The sequence below is a fragment of the Triturus cristatus genome, chromosome 3_2, assembly GCF_964204655.1.
Source record: "Triturus cristatus chromosome 3_2, aTriCri1.1, whole genome shotgun sequence".
In the NCBI taxonomy this organism is placed as follows: domain Eukaryota; kingdom Metazoa; phylum Chordata; class Amphibia; order Caudata; family Salamandridae; genus Triturus; species Triturus cristatus.
The window spans coordinates 407,231-425,657 of NC_140584.1; positions in this window are offsets into that span (position 1 = coordinate 407,231).

The following is an 18,427-nucleotide window of genomic DNA, read 5'->3' on the forward strand; positions in this document are numbered from 1 at the left end:
GGCCAGAGTAAGAGTTAAGACCTTAACCATTAGGCCAGAGTATGAGTCTAAGACCTTAGCTATTAGGCCAGAGTAAGAGTTAAGACCTTATCCAGTAGGCCAGAGTAAGAGTTAAGACCTTAACCATTATGCCAGAGTACGAGTCTAAGACCTTAGCTATTAGGCCAGAGTAAGAGTTAAGACCTTAGCTATTAGGACAGAGTAAGAGTTGAGACCTTAGCTATCAGGCCAGAGTAAGAGTTAAGACCTTAACCAGTAGGCCAGAGTATGAGTCTAAGACCTTAGCTATTAGGCCAGAGTAAAAGTTCTGACCTTAACCAGTAGGCCAGAGTAAGAGTTAAGACCTTAGCTATTAGGCCAGAGTAAGAGTTAAGACCTTAACCATTAGGCCAGAGTACGAGTCTAAGACCATAGCTATTAGGCCAGAGTACGAGTCTAAGACCTTAGCTACTAGGCCAGAGTACGAGTCTAAGACCTTAGCTATTAGGCCAGAGTAAGAGTTAAGACCTTAACCAGTAGGCCAGAGTAAGAGTTAAGACCTTAACCTGTAGGCCATAGTACGAGTCTAAGACCTTAGCTACTAGGCCAGATTAAGAGTTAAGACCTTAGCTATTAGACCAGATTACGAGTCTAAGACCTTTGCTATTTGGCCAGAGTAAGAGTTAAGACCTTAGCTATTAGGCCAGAGATTGAGTTAAGACCTTAACCAGTAGGCCAGAGTAAGAGTTAAGACCTTAAATATTAGGCCAGAGTACGAGTCTAAGATGTTAGCTATTAGGCCAGAGTAAGAGTTAAGACCTTAACCAGTAGGCCAGAGTAAGAGTTAAGACCTTAACCATTAGGCCAGAGTACGAGTCTAAGACCTTAGCTATTAGGCCAGAGTAAGAGTTAAGACCTTAGCTATTAGGCCAGAGTAAGAGTTAAGACCTTAACCATTAGGCCAAAGTACGAGTCTAAGACCTTAGCTATTAGGCCAGAGTAAGAGTTAAGACCTTAACCAGTAGGCCAGAGTAAGATTTAAGACCTTAACCATTAGGCCAGAGTATGAGTCTAAGACCTTAGCTATTAGGCCAGAGTAAGAGTTAAGACCTTAGCTATTAGGCCAGAGTAAGAGTTGAAACCTTGACCAGTAGGCCAGAGTAAGAGTTAAGACCATAACCAGTAGGCCAGAGTACGAGTCTAAGACCTTAGCTATTAGGCAAGAGTAAGAGTTAAGACCTTAGCTATTAGGCCAGAGTACGAGTCTAAGACCTTAGCTATTAGGGCAGAGTAAGAGTTAAGACCTTAACCAGTAGGCCAGAGTAAGAGTTAAGACCTTAGCTATTAGGCCAGAGAAAGAGTTAAGACCTTAACCATTAGGCCAGAGTACGAGTGTAAGACCTTAGCTATTAGGCCAGAGTAAGAGTTAAGACCTTAGCTATTAGGCCAGAGTAAGAGTTAAGACCTTAGCTATTAGGCCAGAGTAAGAGTTAAGACCTTAACCAGTAGGCCAGAGTAAGAGGTAAGACCTTAACCAGTAGGCCAGAGTAAGAGTTAAGACCTTAGCTATTAGGCCAGAGTAAGAGTTAATACCTTAACCATTAGGTCAGTGTAAGAGTTAAGACCTTAACCATTAGGTCAGAGTACGAGTCTAAGACCTTAGCTATTAGGCCAGAGTACGAGTCTAAGACCTTAGCTATTAGGCCAGAGTAAGAGTTAACACCTTAACCAGTAGGCCAGAGTAAGAGTTAAGACCTTAACCATTAGGCCAGATTACGAGTCTAAAACCTTAGCTATTAGACCAGAGTAAGAGTTAAGACCTTAGCTATTAGGCCAGAGTAAGAGTTGAGACCTTAACCATTAGGCCAGAGTACAAGTCTAAGACCTTAACCAGTAGGCCAGAGTAAGAGTTAAGACCTTAATTATTAGGCCAGAGTACGAGTCTAAGACCTTAACCAGTAGGCCAGAGTAAGAGTTAAAGACCTTAGCTATTAGGACAGAGTAAGAGTTGAGACTTAACCATTAGGCCAGAGTATGAGTCTAAGACCTTAGCTATTAGGCCAGAGTAAGAGTTAAGACCTTAACCAGTAGGCCAGAGTAAGAGTTAAGACCTTAACCATTAGGCCAGAGTACGAGTCTAAGACCTTAGCTATTAGGCCAGAGTAAGAGTTAAGACCTTAGCTATTAGGACAGAGTAAGAGTTGAGACCTTAGCTATTAGGCCAGAGTAAGAGTTAAGACCTTAACCAGTAGGCCAGAGTATGAGTCTAAGACCTTAGCTATTAAGCCAGAGTAAGAGTTAAGACCTTAGCTATTAGGACAGAGTAACAGTTAAGACCTTAACCAGTAGGCCAGAGTAAGAGGTAAGACCTTAACCATTAGGCCAGAGTACGAGTCTAAGACCTTAGCTATTAGGCCAGAGTATGAGTCTTAGACCTTAGCTACTAGGCCAGAGTACGAGTCTAAGACCTTAGCTATTAGGCCAGAGTAAGAGTTAAGACCTTAACCAGTAGGCCAGAGTAAGAGTTAAGACCTTAACCTGTAGGCCATAGTACGAGTCTAAGACCTTAGCTACTAGGCCAGATTAAGAGTTAAGACCTTAGCTATTAGACCAGATTACGAGTCTAAGACCTTTGCTATTAGGCAAGAGTAAGAGTTAAGACCTTAGCTATTAGGCCAGAGTAAGAGTTAAGACCTTAACCAGTAGGCCAGAGTAAGAGTTAAGACCTTAACCATTAGGCCAGAGTACGAGTCTAAGACCTTAGCTATTAGGTCAGAGTAAGAGTTAAGACCTTAACCAGTAGGCCAGAGTAAGAGTTAAGACCTTAACCATTAGGCCAGAGTACGAGTCTAAGACCTTAGCTATTAGGCCAGAGTAAGAGTTAAGACCTTAGCTATTAGGCCAGAGTACGAGTCTAAGACCTTAGCCATTAGGCCAGAGTAAGAGGTAAGACCTTAACCAGTAGGCCAGAGTAAGAGTTAAGACCTTAGCTATTAGGCCAGAGTAAGAGTTAAGACCTTAACCATTAGGTCAGTGTAAGAGTTAAGACCTTAACCATTAGGTCAGAGTACGAGTCTAAGACCTTAGCTATTAGGCCAGAGTACGAGTCTAAGACCTTAGCTATTAGGCCAGAGTAAGAGTTAAGACCTTAACCAGTAGGCCAGAGTAAGAGTTAAGACCTTAACCAGAAGGCCAGAGTACGAGTCTAAGACCTTAGCTATTAGGGCAGAGTAAGAGTTAAGACCTTAGCTATTAGACCAGAGTATGAGTCTAAGCCCTTAGCTATTAGGCCAGAGTGAGAGATAAGACCTTAACCAGTAGGCCAGAGTAAGAGTTAAGACCTTAGCTATTAGGCCAGAGTAAGAGTTAAGACCTTAACCATTAGGTCAGTGTACGAGTCTAAGACCTTAGCTATTAGGCCAGAGTACGAGTCTAAGACCTTAGCTATTAGGCCAGAGTAAGAGTTAAGACCTTAACCAGTAGGCCAGAGTAAGAGTTAAGACCTTAACCATTAGGCCAGAGTATGAGTCTAAGACCTTAGCTATTAGGCCAGAGTAAGAGTTAAGACCTTAGCTATTAGGCCAGAGTAAGAGTTGAGACCTTAACCATTAGGCCAGAGTACGAGTCTAAGACCTTAACCAGTAGGCCAGAGTAAGAGTTAAGACCTTAACAATTAGGCCAGAGTACGAGTCTAAGACCTTAACCAGTAGGCCAGAGTAAGAGTTTATGACCTTAGCTATTAGGACAGAGTAAGAGTTGAGACCTTAACCATTAGGCCAGAGTATGAGTCTAAGACCTTAGCTATTAGGCCAGAGTAAGAGTTAAGACCTTAACCATTAGGCCAGAGTATGAGTCTAAGACCTTAGCTATTAGGCCAGAGTAAGAGTTAAGACCTTATCCAGTAGGCCAGAGTAAGAGTTAAGACCTTAACCATTAGGCCAGAGTACGAGTCTAAGACCTTAGCTATTAGGCCAGAGTAAGAGTTAAGACCTTAGCTATTAGGACAGAGTAAGAGTTGAGACCTTAGCTATCAGGCCAGAGTAAGAGTTAAGACCTTAACCAGTAGGCCAGAGTATGAGTCTAAGACCTTAGCTATTAGGCCAGAGTAAGAGTTAAGACCTTAGCTATTAGGCCAGAGTAACAGTTAAGACCTTAACCAGTAGGCCAGAGTACGAGTCTAAGACCTTAGCTATTAGGCCAGAGTACGAGTCTAAGACCTTAGCTACTAGGCCAGAGTACGAGTCTAAGACCTTAGCTATTAGGCCAGAGTAAGAGTTAAGACCTTAACCAGTAGGCCAGAGTAAGAGTTAAGACCTTAACCTGTAGGCCATAGTACGAGTCTAAGACCTTAGCTACTAGGCCAGATTAAGAGTTAAGACCTTAGCTATTAGACCAGATTACGAGTCTAAGACCTTTGCTATTTGGCCAGAGTAAGAGTTAAGACCTTAGCTATTAGGCCAGAGATTGAGTTAAGACCTTAACCAGTAGGCCAGAGTAAGAGTTAAGACCTTAACTATTAGGCCAGAGTACGAGTCTAAGATGTTAGCTATTAGGCCAGAGTAAGAGTTAAGACCTTAACCAGTAGGCCAGAGTAAGAGTTAAGACCTTAACCATTAGGCCAGAGTACGAGTCTAAGACCTTAGCTATTAGGCCAGAGTAAGAGTTAAGACCTTAGCTATTAGGCCAGAGTAAGAGTTAAGACCTTAACCATTAGGCCAAAGTACGAGTCTAAGACCTTAGCTATTAGGCCAGAGTAAGAGTTAAGACCTTAACCAGTAGGCCAGAGTAAGAGTTAAGACCTTAACCATTAGGCCAGAGTATGAGTCTAAGACCTTAGCTATTAGGCCAGAGTAAGAGTTAAGACCTTAGCTATTAGGCCAGAGTAAGAGTTGAAACCTTGACCAGTAGGCCAGAGTAAGAGTTAAGACCATAACCAGTAGGCCAGAGTACGAGTCTAAGACCTTAGCTATTAGGCAAGAGTAAGAGTTAAGACCTTAGCTATTAGGCCAGAGTACGAGTCTAAGACCTTAGCTATTAGGGCAGAGTAAGAGTTAAGACCTTAACCAGTAGGCCAGAGTAAGAGTTAAGACCTTAGCTATTAGGCCAGAGAAAGAGTTAAGACCTTAACCATTAGGCCAGAGTACGAGTGTAAGACCTTAGCTATTAGGCCAGAGTAAGAGTTAAGACCTTAGCTATTAGGCCAGAGTAAGAGTTAAGACCTTAGCTATTAGGCCAGAGTAAGAGTTAAGACCTTAACCAGTAGGCCAGAGTAAGATGTAAGACCTTAACCAGTAGGCCAGAGTAAGAGTTAAGACCTTAGCTATTAGGCCAGAGTAAGAGTTAATACCTTAACCATTAGGTCAGTGTAAGAGTTAAGACCTTAACCATTAGGTCAGAGTACGAGTCTAAGACCTTAGCTATTAGGCCAGAGTACGAGTCTAAGACCTTAGCTATTAGGCCAGAGTAAGAGTTAACACCTTAACCAGTAGGCCAGAGTAAGAGTTAAGACCTTAACCATTAGGCCAGATTACGAGTCTAAAACCTTAGCTATTAGACCAGAGTAAGAGTTAAGACCTTAGCTATTAGGCCAGAGTAAGAGTTGAGACCTTAACCATTAGGCCAGAGTACAAGTCTAAGACCTTAACCAGTAGGCCAGAGTAAGAGTTAAGACCTTAATTATTAGGCCAGAGTACGAGTCTAAGACCTTAACCAGTAGGCCAGAGTAAGAGTTTAAGACCTTAGCTATTAGGACAGAGTAAGAGTTGAGACTTAACCATTAGGCCAGAGTATGAGTCTAAGACCTTAGCTATTAGGCCAGAGTAAGAGTTAAGACCTTAACCAGTAGGCCAGAGTAAGAGTTAAGACCTTAACCATTAGGCCAGAGTACGAGTCTAAGACCTTAGCTATTAGGCCAGAGTAAGAGTTAAGACCTTAGCTATTAGGACAGAGTAAGAGTTGAGACCTTAGCTATTAGGCCAGAGTAAGAGTTAAGACCTTAACCAGTAGGCCAGAGTATGAGTCTAAGACCTTAGCTATTAAGCCAGAGTAAGAGTTAAGACCTTAGCTATTAGGACAGAGTAACAGTTAAGACCTTAACCAGTAGGCCAGAGTAAGAGGTAAGACCTTAACCATTAGGCCAGAGTACGAGTCTAAGACCTTAGCTATTAGGCCAGAGTATGAGTCTTAGACCTTAGCTACTAGGCCAGAGTACGAGTCTAAGACCTTAGCTATTAGGCCAGAGTAAGAGTTAAGACCTTAACCAGTAGGCCAGAGTAAGAGTTAAGACCTTAACCTGTAGGCCATAGTACGAGTCTAAGACCTTAGCTACTAGGCCAGATTAAGAGTTAAGACCTTAGCTATTAGACCAGATTACGAGTCTAAGACCTTTGCTATTAGGCAAGAGTAAGAGTTAAGACCTTAGCTATTAGGCCAGAGTAAGAGTTAAGACCTTAACCAGTAGGCCAGAGTAAGAGTTAAGACCTTAACCATTAGGCCAGAGTACGAGTCTAAGACCTTAGCTATTAGGTCAGAGTAAGAGTTAAGACCTTAACCAGTAGGCCAGAGTAAGAGTTAAGACCTTAACCATTAGGCCAGAGTACGAGTCTAAGACCTTAGCTATTAGGCCAGAGTAAGAGTTAAGACCTTAGCTATTAGGCCAGAGTAAGAGTTAAGACCTTAACCATTAGGCCAGAGTACGAGTCTAAGACCTTAGCTATTAGGCCAGAGTAAGAGTTAAGACCTTAACCAGTAGGCCAGAGTAAGAGTTAAGACCTTAACCATTAGGCCAGAGTACGAGTCTAAGACCTTAGCTATTAGGCCAGAGTAAGAGTTAAGACCTTAACTATTAGGCCAGAGTAAGAGTTAAGACCTTGACCAGTAGGCCAGAGTAAGAGTTAAGACCTTAACCAGTAGGCCAGAGTACGAGTCTAAGACCTTAGCTATTAGGCAAGAGTAAGAGTTAAGACCTTAGCTATTAGGCCAGAGTACGAGTCTAAGACCTTAGCTATTAGGGCAGAGTACGAGTGTAAGACCTTAGCTATTAAGCCAGAGTAAGAGTTAAGACCTTAGCTATTAGGCCAGAGTAAGAGTTGAGACCTTAGCTATTAGGCCAGAGTAAGAGTTAAGACCTTAACCAGTAGGCCAGAGTAAGAGGTAAGACCTTAACCAGTAGGCCAGAGTAAGAGTTAAGACCTTAGCCATTAGGCCAGAGTAAGAGTTAAGACCTTACCATTAGGTCAGTGTAAGAGTTAAGACCTTAACCATTAGGTCAGAGTACGAGTCTAAGACCTTAGCTATTAGGCCAGAGTACGAGTCTAAGACCTTAGCTATTAGGCCAGAGTAAGAGTTAAAACCTTAACCAGTAGGCCAGAGTAAGAGTTAAGACCTTAACCATTAGGCCAGATTACGAGTCTAAAATCTTAGCTATTAGGCCAGAGTAAGAGTTAAGACCTTAGCTATTAGGCCAGAGTAAGAGTTGAGACCTTAACCATTAGGCCAGAGTACGAGTCTAAGACCTTAACCAGTAGGCCAGAGTAAGAGTTAAGACCTTAACCATTAGGCCAGAGTACGAGTCTAAGACCTTAACCAGTAGGCCAGAGTAAGAGTTTAAGACCTTAGCTATTAGGACAGAGTAAGAGTTGAGACCTTAACCATTAGGCCAGAGTATGAGTCTAAGACCTTAGCTATTAGGCCAGAGTAAGAGTTAAGACCTTAACCAGTAGGCCAAAGTAAGAGTTAAGACCTTAACCATTAGGCCAGAGTACGAGTCTAAGACCTTAGCTATTAGGCCAGAGTAAGTGTTAAGACCTTAACCAGAAGGCCCGAGTAAGAGTTAAGACCTTAACCTGCAGGCCATAGTACGAGTCTAAGACCTTAGGTATTAGGCCAGAGTACGAGTCCAAGACCTTAGCTGTTAGGCCAGAGTAAGAGTTAAGACCTTAACCAGTAGGCCAGAGTAAGAGTTAAGACCTTAGCTATTAGGCCAGAGTACGAGTCTAAGACCTTAGCTATCAGGCCAGAGTAAGAGTTAAGACATTAGCTATTAGGCCAGAGTAAGAGTTAAGACCTTCACTATTAGGCCAGAGTACGAGTCTAAGACCTTAGCTATTATGCCAGAGTAAGAGTTAAGACCTTAACCAGTAGGCCAGAATACAAGTCTAATACCTTAGCTATTAGACCAGAGTAAGAGTTAAGACCTTAACCAGTAGGCCAGAGTAAGAGTTAAGACCTTAGCTATTAGGCCAGAGTACGAGTCTAAGACCTTAGCTATTATGCCAGAGTAAGAGTTAAGACCTTAACCAGTAGGCCAGAGTACGAGTCTCAAACCTTAGCTATTAGGCCAGAGTAAGAGTTAAGACCTTAACCAGTAGGCCAGAGTAAGAGTTAAGACCTTACCATTAGGCCAGAGTATGAGTCTAAGACCTTAGCTATTAGGCCAGAGTAAGAGTTAAGACCTTAGCTATTAGGCCAGAGTAAGAGTTAAGACCTTAACCAGTAGGCCAGAGTAAGAGTTAAGACCTTAGCTATTAGGCCAGAGTAGGAGTTAAAAGCTTAACCATTAGGCCAGAGTACGAGTCTAAGACCTTATCTATTAGGCCAGAGTACGAGTCTAAGACCTTAGCTATTAGGCCAGAGTAAGAGTTAAGACCTTAACCAGTAGGCCAGAGTAAGAGTTAAGACCTTAACCAGTATGCCAGAGTATGAGTCTAAGACCTTAGCTATTAGGCCAGAGTAAGAGTTAAGACCTTAGCTATTAGGCCAGAGTAAGAGTTAAGACTTTAACCAGTAGGCCAGAGTAAGAGTTAAGACCTTAACCATTAGGCCAGAGTACGATTCTAAGACCTTAGCTATTAGGCCAGAGTACGAGTCTAAGACCTTAACCAGTAGGCCAGAGTAAGAGTTAAGACCTTAGCTATTAGGACAGAGTAAGAGTTGAGACCTTAACCATTAGGCCAGAGTAAGAGTTAAGACCTTAATCATTAGGCCAGAGTACGAGTCTAAGACCTTAGCTATTAGGCAGGAGTAAGAGTTAAGACCTTAGCTATTAGGCCAGAGTGAGAGTTAAGACCTTAACCAGTAGGCCAGAGTACGAGTCTAAGACCATAGCTATTAGGCCAGAGTAAGAGTTAAGACCTTAACCAGTAGGCCAGAGTAAGAGTTAAGACCTTAACCATTAGGCCAGAGTACGAGTCTAAGACCTTAGCTATTAGGCCAGAGTAAGAGATAAGACCTTAGCTATTAGGCCAGAGTAAGAGTTAAGACCTTAACCAGTAGGCCAGAGTAAGAGTTAAGACCTTAGCTATTAGTCCAGAGAAAGAGTTAAGACCTTAACCATTAGGCCAGAGTACAAATCTAAGACCTTAGCTACTAGGCCAGAGTACGAGTCTAAGACCTTAGCTATTAGGTCAGAGTAAGAGTTAAGACCTTAACCAGTAGGCCAGAGTAAGAGTTAAGACCTTAACCATTAGGCCAGAGTACGAGTCTAAGACCTTAGCTATTAGGCCAGAGTAAGAGTTAAGACCTTAGCTATTAGGCCAGAGTAAGAGTTAAGACCTTAACCATTAGGCCAGAGTACGAGTCTAAGACCTTAGCTATTAGGCCAGAGTAAGAGTTAAGACCTTAACCAGTAGGCCAGAGTAAGAGTTAAGACCTTAACCATTAGGCCAGAGTACGAGTCTAAGACCTTAGCTATTAGGCCAGAGTAAGAGTTAAGACCTTAGCTATTAGGCCAGAGTAAGAGTTGAGACCTTGACCAGTAGGCCAGAGTAAGAGTTAAGACCTTAACCAGTAGGCCAGAGTACGAGTCTAAGACCTTAGCTATTAGGCAAGAGTAAGAGTTAAGACCTTAGCTATTAGGCCAGAGTACGAGTCTAAGACCTTAGCTATTAGGGCAGAGTAAGAGTTAAGACCTTAACCAGTAGACCAGAGTAAAAGTTAAGACCTTAGCTATTATGCCAGAGTAAGAGTTAAGACCTTAACCATTAGGCCAGAGTACGAGTGTAAGACCTTAGCTATTAGGCCAGAGTAAGAGTTAAGACCTTAGCTATTAGGCCAGAGTAAGAGTTAAGACCTTAGCTATTAGGCCAGAGTACGAGTCTAAGACCTTAGCTATTAGGGCAGAGTAAGAGTTAAGACCTTAACCAGTAGGCCAGAGTAAGAGTTAAGACCTTAGCTATTAGGCCAGAGTAAGAGTTAAGACCTTAACCAGTAGGCCAGAGTAAGAAGTAAGACCTTAACCAGTAGGCCAGAGTAAGAGTTAAGACCTTAGCCATTAGGCCAGAGTAAGAGTTAAGACCTTAACCATTAGGTCAGTGTAAGAGTTAAGACCTTAACCATTAGGTCAGAGTACGAGTCTAAGACCTTAGCTATTAGGCCAGAGTAAGAGATAAGACCTTAGCTATTAGGCCAGAGTAAGAGTTAAGACCTTAACCAGTAGGCCAGAGTAAGAGTTAAGACCTTAGCTAATAGTCCAGAGAAAGAGTTAAGACCTTAACCATTAGGCCAGAGTACGAATCTAAGACCTTAGCTAATAGGCCAGAGTACGAGTCTAAGACCATAGCTATTAGGCCAGAGTAAGAGTTAAGACCTTAACCAGTAGGCCAGAGTAAGAGTTAAGACCTTAACCATTAGGCCAGAGTACGAGTCTAAGACCTTAGCTATTAGGCCAGAGTAAGAGTTAAGACCTTAGCTATTAGGCCAGAGTAAGAGTTAAGACCTTAACCATTAGGCCAGAGTACGAGTCTAAGACCTTAGCTATTAGGCCAGAGTAAGAGTTAAGACCTTAACCAGTAGGCCAGAGTAAGAGTTAAGACCTTAACCATTAGGCCAGAGTACAAGTCTAAGACCTTAGCTATTAGGCCAGAGTAAGAGTTAAGACCTTAGCTATTAGGCCAGAGTAAGAGTTGAGACCTTGACCAGTAGGCCAGAGTAAGAGTTAAGACCTTAACCAGTAGGCCAGAGTACGAGTCTAAGACCTTAGCTATTAGGCAAGAGTAAGAGTTAAGACCTTAGCTATTAGGCCAGAGTACGAGTCTAAGACCTTAGCTATTAGGGCAGAGTAAGAGTTAAGACCTTAACCAGTAGGCCAGAGTAAGAGTTAAGACCTTAACCAGTATGCCAGAGTATGAGTCTAAGACCTTAGCTATTAGGCCAGAGTAAGAGTTAAGACCTTAGCTATTAGGCCAGAGTAAGAGTTAAGACCTTAACCAGTAGGCCAGAGTAAGAGTTAAGACCTTAACCATTAGGCCAGAGTACGATTCTAAGACCTTAGCTATTAGGCCAGAGTACGAGTCTAAGACCTTAACCAGTAGGCCAGAGTAAGAGTTAAGACCTTAACCATTAGGCCAGAGTACGAGTCTAAGACCTTAGCTATTAGGCAGGAGTAAGAGTTAAGACCTTAGCTATTAGGCCAGAGTAAGAGTTAAGACCTTAACCAGTAGGCCAGAGTACGAGTCTAAGACCATAGCTATTAGGCCAGAGTAAGAGTTAAGACCTTAACCAGTAGGCCAGAGTAAGAGTTAAGACCTTAACCATTAGGCCAGAGTACGAGTCTAAGACCTTAGCTATTAGGCCAGAGTAAGAGATAAGACCTTAGCTATTAGGCCAGAGTAAGAGTTAAGACCTTAACCAGTAGGCCAGAGTAAGAGTTAAGACCTTAGCTATTAGGCCAGAGAAAGAGTTAAGACCTTAACCATTAGGCCAGAGTACGAATCTAAGACCTTAGCTACTAGGCCAGAGTACGAGTCTAAGACCTTAGCTATTAGGTCAGAGTAAGAGTTAAGACCTTAACCAGTAGGCCAGAGTAAGAGTTGAGACCTTGACCAGTAGGCCAGAGTAAGAGTTAAGACCTTAACCAGTAGGCCAGAGTACGAGTCTAAGACCTTAGCTATTAGGCAAGAGTAAGAGTTAAGACCTTAGCTATTAGGCCAGAGTACGAGTCTAAGACCTTAGCTATTAGGGCAGAGTAAGAGTTAAGACCTTAACCAGTAGGCCAGAGTAAAAGTTAAGACCTTAGCTATTATGCCAGAGTAAGAGTTAAGACCTTAACCATTAGGCCAGAGTACGAGTGTAAGACCTTAGCTATTAGGCCAGAGTAAGAGTTAAGACCTTAGCTATTAGGCCAGAGTAAGAGTTAAGACCTTAGCTATTAGGCCAGAGTAAGAGTTAAGACCTTAACCAGTAGGCCAGAGTAAGAAGTAAGACCTTAACCAGTAGGCCAGAGTAAGAGTTAAGACCTTAGCCATTTGGCCAGAGTAAGAGTTAAGACCTTAACCATTAGGTCAGTGTAAGAGTTAAGACCTTAACCATTAGGTCAGAGTACGAGTCTAAGACCTTAGCTATTAGGCCAGAGTAAGAGATAAGACCTTAGCTATTAGGCCAGAGTAAGAGTTAAGACCTTAACCAGTAGGCCAGAGTAAGAGTTAAGACCTTAGCTAATAGTCCAGAGAAAGAGTTAAGACCTTAACCATTAGGCCAGAGTACGAATCTAAGACCTTAGCTAATAGGCCAGAGTACGAGTCTAAGACCATAGCTATTAGGCTAGAGTAAGAGTTAAGACCTTAACCAGTAGGCCAGAGTAAGAGTTAAGACCTTAACCATTAGGCCAGAGTACGAGTCTAAGACCTTAGCTATTAGGCCAGAGTAAGAGATAAGACCTTAGCTATTAGGCCAGAGTAAGAGTTAAGACCTTAACCAGTAGGCCAAAGTAAGAGTTAAGACCTTAGCTATTAGTCCAGAGAAAGAGTTAAGACCTTAACCATTAGGCCAGAGTACGAATCTAAGACCTTAGCTACTAGGCCAGAGTATGAGTCTAAGACCTTAGCTATTAGGTCAGAGTAAGAGTTAAGACCTTAACCAGTAGGCCAGAGTAAGAGTTAAGACCTTAACCATTAGGCCAGAGTACGAGTCTAAGACCTTAGCTATTAGGCCAGAGTAAGAGTTAAGACCTTAGCTATTAGGCCAGAGTAAGAGTTAAGACCTTAACCATTAGGCCAGAGTACGAGTCTAAGACCTTAGCTATTAGGCCAGAGTAAGAGTTAAGACCTTAACCAGTAGGCCAGAGTAAGAGTTAAGACCTTAACCATTAGGCCAGAGTACAAGTCTAAGACCTTAGCTATTAGGCCAGAGTAAGAGTTAAGACCTTAGCTATTAGGCCAGAGTAAGAGTTGAGACCTTGACCAGTAGGCCAGAGTAAGAGTTAAGACCTTAACCAGTAGGCCAGAGTACGAGTCTAAGACCTTAGCTATTAGGCAAGAGTAAGAGTTAAGACCTTAGCTATTAGGCCAGAGTACGAGTCTAAGACCTTAGCTATTAGGGCAGAGTAAGAGTTAAGACCTTAACCAGTAGGCCAGAGTAAAAGTTAAGACCTTAGCTATTATGCCAGAGTAAGAGTTAAGACCTTAACCATTAGGCCAGAGTACGAGTGTAAGACCTTAGCTATTAGGCCAGAGTAAGAGTTAAGACCTTAGCTATTAGGCCAGAGTAAGAGTTAAGACCTTAGCCATTTGGCCAGAGTAAGAGTTAAGACCTTAACCAGTAGGCCAGAGTAAGAGGTAAGACCTTAACCAGTAGGCCAGAGTAAGAGTTAAGACCTTAGCCATTAGGCCAGAGTAAGAGTTAAGACCTTAACCATTAGGTCAGTGTAAGAGTTAAGACCTTAACCATTAGGTCAGAGTACGAGTCTAAGACCTTAGCTATTAGGCCAGAGTAAGAGTTAAAACCTTAACCAGTAGGCCAGAGTAAGAGTTAAGACCTTAACCATTAGGTCAGAGTACGAGTCTAAGACCTTAGCTATTAGGCCAGAGTACGAGTCTAAGACCTTAGCTATTAGGCCAGAGTAAGAGTTAAGACCTTAACCAGTAGGCCAGAGTAAGAGTTAAGACCTTAACCAGAAGGCCAGAGTACGAGTCTAAGACCTTAGCTATTAGGGCAGAGTAAGAGTTAAGACCTTAGCTATTAGGCCAGAGTATGAGTCTAAGCCCTTAGCTATTAGGCCAGAGTGAGAGTTAAGACCTTAACCAGTAGGCCAGAGTAAGAGTTAAGACCTTAGCTATTAGGCCAGAGTAAGAGTTAAGACCTTAACCATTAGGTCAGTGTACGAGTCTAAGACCTTAGCTATTAGGCCAGAGTACGAGTCTAAGACCTTAGCTATTAGGCCAGAGTAAGAGTTAAGACCTTAACCAGTAGGCCAGAGTAAGAGTTAAGACCTTAACCATTAGGCCAGAGTATGAGTCTAAGACCTTAGCTATTAGGCCAGAGTACAAGTCTAAGACCTTAGCTACTAGGCCAGAGTACGAGTCTAAGACCTTAGCTATTAGGCCAGAGTAAGAGTTAAGACCTTAACCAGTAGGCCAGAGTAAGAGTTAAGACCTTAACCTGTAGGCCATAGTACGAGTCTAAGACCTTAGCTACTAGGCCAGATTAAGAGTTAAGACCTTAGCTATTAGACCAGATTACGAGTCTAAGACCTTTGCTATTTGGCCAGAGTAAGAGTTAAGACCTTAGCTATTAGGCCAGAGTAAGAGTTAAGACCTTAACCAGTAGGCCAGAGTAAGAGTTAAGACCTTAACTATTAGGCCAGAGTACGAGTCTAAGATGTTAGCTATTAGGCCAGAGTAAGAGTTAAGACCTTAACCTGTAGGCCAGAGTAAGAGTTAAGACCTTAACCATTAGGCCAGAGTACGAGTCTAAGACCTTAGCTATTAGGCCAGAGTAAGAGTTAAGACCTTAGCTATTAGGCCAGAGTAAGAGTTAAGACCTTAACCATTAGGCCAAAGTACGAGTCTAAGACCTTAGCTATTAGGCCAGAGTAAGAGTTAAGACCTTAACCAGTAGGCCAGTGTAAGAGTTAAGACCTTAACCATTAGGCCAGAGTATGAGTCTAAGACCTTAGCTATTAGGCCAGAGTAAGAGTTAAGACCTTAGCTATTAGGCCAGAGTAAGAGTTGAAACCTTGACCAGTAGGCCAGAGTAAGAGTTAAGACCATAACCAGTAGGCCAGAGTACGAGTCTAAGACCTTAGCTATTAGGCAAGAGTAAGAGTTAAGACCTTAGCTATTAGGCCAGAGTACGAGTCTAAGACCTTAGCTATTAGGGCAGAGTAAGAGTTAAGACCTTAACCAGTAGGCCAGAGTAAGAGTTAAGACCTTAGCTATTAGGCCAGAGAAAGAGTTAAGACCTTAACCATTAGGCCAGAGTACGAGTGTAAGACCTTAGCTATTAGGCCAGAGTAAGAGTTAAGACCTTAGCTATTAGGCCAGAGTAAGAGTTAAGACCTTAGCTATTAGGCCAGAGTAAGAGTTAAGACCTTAACCAGTAGGCCAGAGTAAGAGGTAAGACCTTAACCAGTAGGCCAGAGTAAGAGTTAAGACCTTAGCTATTAGGCCAGAGTAAGAGTTAATACCTTAACCATTAGGTCAGTGTAAGAGTTAATACCTTAACCATTAGGTCAGAGTACGAGTCTAAGACCTTAGCTATTAGGCCAGAGTACGAGTCTAAGACCTTAGCTATTAGGCCAGAGTAAGAGTTAACACCTTAACCAGTAGGCCAGAGTAAGAGTTAAGACCTTAACCATTAGGCCAGATTACGAGTCTAAAACCTTAGCTATTAGACCAGAGTAAGAGTTAAGACCTTAGCTATTAGGCCAGAGTAAGAGTTGAGACCTTAACCATTAGGCCAGAGTACAAGTCTAAGACCTTAACCAGTAGGCCAGAGTAAGAGTTAAGACCTTAATTATTAGGCCAGAGTACGAGTCTAAGACCTTAACCAGTAGGCCAGAGTAAGAGTTTAAGACCTTAGCTATTAGGACAGAGTAAGAGTTGAGACCTTAACCATTAGGCCAGAGTATGAGTCTAAGACCTTAGCTATTAGGCCAGAGTAAGAGTTAAGACCTTAACCAGTAGGCCAGAGTAAGAGTTAAGACCTTAACCATTAGGCCAGAGTACGAGTCTAAGACCTTAGCTATTAGGCCAGAGTAAGAGTTAAGACCTTAGCTATTAGGACAGAGTAAGAGTTGAGACCTTAGCTATTAGGCCAGAGTAAGAGTTAAGACCTTAACCAGTAGGCCCGAGTATGAGTCTAAGACCTTAGCTATTAGGCCAGAGTAAGAGTTAAGACCTTAGCTATTAGGACAGAGTAACAGTTAAGACCTTAACCAGTAGGCCAGAGTAAGAGGTAAGACCTTAACCATTAGGCCAGAGTACGAGTCTAAGACCTTAGCTATTAGGCCAGGGTACGAGTCTAAGACCTTAGCTACTAGGCCAGAGTACGAGTCTAAGACCTTAGCTATTAGGCCAGAGTAAGAGTTAAGACCTTAACCAGTAGGCCAGAGTAAGAGTTAAGACCTTAACCTGTAGGCCATAGTACGAGTCTAAGACCTTAGCTACTAGGCCAGATTAAGAGTTAAGACCTTAGCTATTAGACCAGATTACGAGTCTAAGACCTTTGCTATTAGGCAAGAGTAAGAGTTAAGACCTTAGCTATTAGGCCAGAGTAAGAGTTAAGACCTTAACCAGTAGGCCAGAGTAAGAGTTAAGACCTTAACCATTAGGCCAGAGTACGAGTCTAAGACCTTAGCTATTAGGTCAGAGTAAGAGTTAAGACCTTAACCAGTAGGCCAGAGTAAGAGTTAAGACCTTAACCATTAGGCCAGAGTACGAGTCTAAGACCTTAGCTATTAGGCCAGAGTAAGAGTTAAGACCTTAGCTATTAGGCCAGAGTAAGAGTTAAGACCTTAACCATTAGGCCAGAGTACGAGTCTAAGACCTTAGCTATTAGGCCAGAGTAAGAGTTAAGACCTTAACCAGTAGGCCAGAGTAAGAGTTAAGACCTTAACAATTAGGCCAGAGTACGAGTCTAAGACCTTAGCTATTAGGCCAGAGTAAGAGTTAAGACCTTAGCTATTAGGCCAGAGTAAGAGTTAAGACCTTGACCAGTAGGCCAGAGTAAGAGTTAAGACCTTAACCAGTAGGCCAGAGTACGAGTCTAAGACCTTAGCTATTAGGCAAGAGTAAGAGTTAAGACCTTAGCTATTAGGCCAGAGTACGAGTCTAAGACCTTAGCTATTAGGGCAGAGTACGAGTCTAAGACCTTAGCTATTAGGCCAGAGTAAGAGTTAAGACCTTAACCAGTAGGCCAGAGTAAGAGTTAAGACCTTAACCAGTATGCCAGAGTATGAGTCTAAGACCTTAGCTATTAGGCCAGAGTAAGAGTTAAGACCTTAGCTATTAGGCCAGAGTAAGAGTTAAGACCTTAACCAGTAGGCCAGAGTAAGAGTTAAGACCTTAACCATTAGGCCAGAGTACGATTCTAAGACCTTAGCTATTAGGCCAGAGTACGAGTCTAAGACCTTAACCAGTAGGCCAGAGTAAGAGTTAAGACCTTAACCATTAGGCCAGAGTACGAGTCTAAGACCTTAGCTATTAGGCAGGAGTAAGAGTTAAGACCTTAGCTATTAGGCCAGAGTAAGAGTTAAGACCTTAACCAGTAGGCCAGAGTGCGAGTCTAAGACCATAGCTATTAGGCCAGAGTAAGAGTTAAGACCTTAACCAGTAGGCCAGAGTAAGATTTAAGACCTTAACCATTAGGCCAGAGTACGAGTCTAAGACCTTAGCTATTAGGCCAGAGTAAGAGATAAGACCTTAGCTATTAGGCCAGAGTAAGAGTTAAGACCTTAACCAGTAGGCCAGAGTAAGAGTTAAGACCTTAGCTATTAGTCCAGAGAAAGAGTTAAGACCTTAACCATTAGGCCAGAGTACGAATCTAAGACCTTAGCTACTAGGCCAGAGTACGAGTCTAAGACCTTAGCTATTAGGTCAGAGTAAGAGTTAAGACCTTAACCAGTAGGCCAGAGTAAGAGTTAAGACCTTAACCATTAGGCCAGAGTACGAGTCTAAGACCTTAGCTATTAGGCCAGAGTAAGAGTTAAGACCTTAGCTATTAGACCAGAGTAAGAGTTAAGACCTTAACCATTAGGCCAGAGTACGAGTCTAAGACCTTAGCTATTAGGCCAGAGTAAGAGTTAAGACCTTAACCAGTAGGCCAGAGTAAGAGTTAAGACCTTAACCATTAGGCCAGAGTACGAGTGTAAGACCTTAGCTATTAGGCCAGAGTAAGAGTTAAGACCTTAGCTATTAGGCCAGAGTAAGAGTTAAGACCTTAACCTGTAGGCCAGAGTAAGAGGTAAGACCTTAACCAGTAGGCCAGAGTAAGAGTTAAGACCTTAGCCATTAGGCCAGAGTAAGAGTTAAGACCTTAACCATTAGGTCAGTGTAAGAGTTAAGACCTTAACCATTAGGTCAGAGTACGAGTCTAAGACCTTAGCTATTAGGCCAGAGTAAGAGTTAAAACCTTAACCAGTAGGCCAGAGTAAGAGTTAAGACCTTAACCATTAGGCCAGATTGCGAGTCTAAAACCTTAGCTATTAGGCCAGAGTAAGAGTTAAGACCTTAGC